The sequence below is a fragment of the Amphiprion ocellaris genome, unplaced genomic scaffold (genome assembly GCF_022539595.1).
Source record: "Amphiprion ocellaris isolate individual 3 ecotype Okinawa unplaced genomic scaffold, ASM2253959v1 Aocel_unscaffolded84, whole genome shotgun sequence".
Classification (NCBI taxonomy): Eukaryota; Metazoa; Chordata; class Actinopteri; family Pomacentridae; genus Amphiprion; species Amphiprion ocellaris.
The window spans coordinates 1-3,840 of record NW_026559567.1 but is presented as its reverse complement, the minus strand read 5'-3'; the positions used below and the strand labels follow the sequence as shown (position 1 = coordinate 3,840).

The following is a 3,840-nucleotide window of genomic DNA, read 5'->3' as shown; positions in this document are numbered from 1 at the left end:
AAAGGAAACCGTGAAAAACACTATGGTAAGGTTTTCTTTGAAAAAAAAATCATCATGAATTTTGGCGCAAAAAAACGCCATAGTATACTATGTCGAAAAATGTCATTTTTCAACATGTGAAAAAATGCCATATGATGAAATAATGTAAAGGAGGCTGTGAAAAACACTATGGTAAGGTTTTCTTTGAAAAAAAAATCATCATGAATTTTGGCGCAAAAAAAACGCCTTACTATACTATGTCGAAAAAAAATGCGATTTTTCAAACATGTTGTAAAAACGTGCCATATGATGAAATAATGTAAAGGAGGCAGTGAAAAACACTCCAGAAAGGTTTTCTTTGAAAAAAAAATCATCATGAATTTTGGCGCAAAAAAAACGCCATAGCTATACTATGTCGAAAAAAAATGCCATTTTTCAAACATGTTGTAAAAACGTGCCATATGATGAAATAATGTAAAGGAGGCCATGAAAAACACTCCAGAAAGGTTTTCTTTGAAAAAAAAATCATCATGAATTTTGGCGCAAAAAAAACGCCTTACTATACTATGTCGAAAAAAAATGCGATTTTTCAACATGTTGTAAAAACGTGCCATATGATGAAATAATGTAAAGGAGGCCATGAAAAACACTCCAGAAAGGTTTTCTTTGAAAAAAAAATCATCATGAATTTTGGCGCAAAAAAAACGCCTTACTATACTATGTCGAAAAAAAATGCGATTTTTCAACATGTTGTAAAAACGTGCCATATGATGAAACTTTTACCTAAAAGGTTGGTTTAATGGTATATTCCCAGAAGAACCCTTGAACGTTGGGCTTAATGGTATATTCCACCCAAAATACTTGTACATATACCAAGAAGTCAGTGTAAAGGAAATGTAGACCTAAAAGGTGAGTTTAATGAATATTTAAACTATTATTTTCATTATTTAATAATCTGTTATCAGTCAGAACCCTGACAAACTTATTTTCATCAGTTTTTTAGTGGAAGTCACAAATAAAGGAGCTCTTGGTTTTTCCCAGCGTTACTGAGTCAAAAGCTGCTGTTTCAACACAGACACGTTCACATGCATCCACAAACCTCTCAGCACTCAAACACCCACAGACAGGAGGCCGGCTGGACCGAGGCTCGGCGGCGTCCTCAGACCCACGAGTCGGGGAGTCGCTGAACTTGTTGGTCTGGTTTGAAGGCCTCTGTGTGGTCCAGTAGAAGTCCACGTAGTCGGTGTTGGCTTTGAACCACAGCGACTGGCCTCCATCAGGTGGACCGGCTCGTCCTCGTAGGACTCCTCCTGTAGCCTTGAGGGAACCACAGGAACATTCAGTAGCTGTTGGAGTTCTTCCTGTAAGGCTCGTGGTAGAACGGCTCTGAAGAATCTTGTACTTATCTGGAACAATCTAACAGCCTAAACTGTTAACAGCAGTGTAAAGAAGCAAACACAGGCATAGATTAGGACTCAAACTAGATTTATTTTAGAAAACAAATCAACTTAGAGGCATTTGTTCACACATGTGGCTGAATAGGAGGCCGTCCAATCAGGTTCGAGGTCTTCACTCTGTAGGTTGTTTGTTGGGTGAGACTCTTGGACCTCCATCAGCTGACGTGGATGTTTGATGGTCTTCCTCTCTAGTGCCAGATGATTCATCCATGAATTCAGCAGCTACAGACTGAAATGAAACTCATGCTGCAGTTATTGAATTCCTGTTCCAGATTAAATGTTCAGAGCTCACCTTGAATGCAGCCGTCTGCTGTCTGATAGTTTTTCTCATTGTAGACTTCAATAAAGTCTTTTTCCTCATGTCAGGATGTGGTGAGACTCTTTCTCAGTCTCTGCAGACGTCCCTCATTGTGCATCTCCAGAGAAGAAACAGAAAAACTGGTCACTGCTTCAGCATCACAAAAGCTCTCCAGCATTGAGTGTTTTAGGAATTCATTCATTGTGTTGTGAACTTTGAAGGAGCAGAAACTTTACAGCTGCCAAAGATATGAGCTCCAATTCTGGATGTTTTAGGAAATCAAGGTCATCAAATGAACACTTGATTTTTGCTGATAACTCTCATTAAATTACTGAAGAAATCCAACATAAAAACCCGTAAACTCTCAGGCAGCTTTTGTTAAAGTTTGTCTATAATTCTATCATCATGTTCTGGAACCAGGACTCTGCAGAAGTTCCTTCAATCAGATACTTGTGTGTTTCTATTTAAGGCCTCAGGTTTGAATGTACAGCAGAGGATTAGAAAGGAGTGATTTTAATATTTAAATCAGTCCAGTAAATGTTTGGAGTAAAAATGATTACAATTTTGATTTAGATAGATTTGTGTCAAATAATATTGTAGAGTCTCACTAAAATATATCCAAATGAGTTCAGTGTATTTACATTTTATAGAATATTTGACTTCTTAATCTCAATACTGTAGGGTCTGACCCTAAATATAATAATAACGATGTAAGTTTAAATAATATTTTAGTGCAGAGTCATAAACTTTAATCAGCTAAACTTACATAATAAATATCACTGCACAAACTTAACCTGAACATTTATATTCTTGAGGTAAATTTATATAAATCATGACATTCTAGAGTCTTAACTGGAATATTTCTAACATGAATCTTTTTGTATTGTGCTGATAAACAACAATAACCCGACTTTCAGATAATATTTATTGTCCGTGATTGTGAGACTAAATTCCTCCACATTCTGGATCTTTATAAGCAGCAGCTGTAGGAATAAATAAAAATAAAACCTGTTCATTTCCACATTGTGCACATTTATTTATTCTTAATATCTCAGACTGAATGGTAGCTGGCAGTAAAAACAAATTCATCTGCTGGACTGAATTTCCCAAAATGGAAACATGGACAGAATTTAACACTCATGTATCCATGGCAACGCTAAAGTTTCTGCTTCTTACCAAAGTTCACAACACAAGTAAAAATTTTAATGTAAAACTTCAGGGATGACTGCTAACCATAAGTATTCTGATCAATACTTCATGATCAATATCAGGACAGATGTTACAACTCCAGCTGTTGCATTAGACTGCAGTTATTCACAGAGAAATTAAAACATCACATTCCTCATAAAAACTAGATGGGACTTTTATTAAATAAAGTGTTGGTGAATAAACAGTGTAAAAAGTGCAAAGCAGCTCCATTAAATCAGGAGATGTGAGACTTCCACAGCATGGATCACCATCTGCTGTGTTGATTCATAGCTGAATGTCAGAATGAACTGAGCTAGAAAAGCTGCTTTGAGCTGCAACATTACAGTCTGACAATCCAACACCATCACAGTTTTCATCTGGTTGTTTTGCTCCAATATGCTGTGAAGTTCAGTTTTTACCTGAATCAATACAGAGATTCTATTTCCAACCAAGACTGGAATAAAAATTAAAATGTTATGAGGTTATTAATGCAACTAAATCCTTTCAGATGGAAGGATTTACTTCTAAGTTCTAATTCAGGTTTTAGTTGGAGCACATTGCATTCACCAAGAAAAACAGCGAAACCTTCATAGCAACATTTAATAAACCTAAAGCTTCCCTGTTGGCTCATTGGTGGAGTTTGTTACTGAGCATCTGAACCTTAAATCCAGTGAGACGACCATCTTCAGTCGAGGCCAGTCAGAGAACTTCAAGACCTTCCATCAGCTGGACCAGATGTGGCATCATCTCCCTCTGAACATCTGGATGACAGGAGAAAGCAGAACACCAACCGGTTTTCACTAAAGAAGCTTTCAGAGCAACAATTAAATGACAATTTTGTTCTCATTAAGTTCACAGAGTCAGAGTCAGCCAAAATAATGTATACACACATCAGGAAAAGAACATTTTTTTTAATAA

At 36.6% G+C, this 3,840-nt stretch overlaps 1 long non-coding RNA gene across 3 annotated transcripts; it reads right to left on the bottom strand.

The window, feature by feature from the left end:
• Window positions 1-946: 946 nt before the first annotated feature.
• LOC129348531 (uncharacterized) lies at window positions 947-3,806 on the bottom strand. 3 transcript variants are annotated; one of them, XR_008601101.1, is made up of 3 exons: window positions 1,729-3,693; window positions 1,508-1,665; window positions 947-1,296 (listed from the first exon to the last, which is right to left on the bottom strand). It is a non-coding gene; the product is annotated as an uncharacterized LOC129348531 (long non-coding RNA). The 3 variants fall into 3 exon arrangements; XR_008601100.1 differs by having other exon boundaries at window positions 948-1,408; XR_008601099.1 differs by lacking the exon at window positions 947-1,296 and having other exon boundaries at window positions 1,448-1,665; window positions 1,729-3,806.
• Window positions 3,807-3,840: the final 34 nt, after the last annotated feature.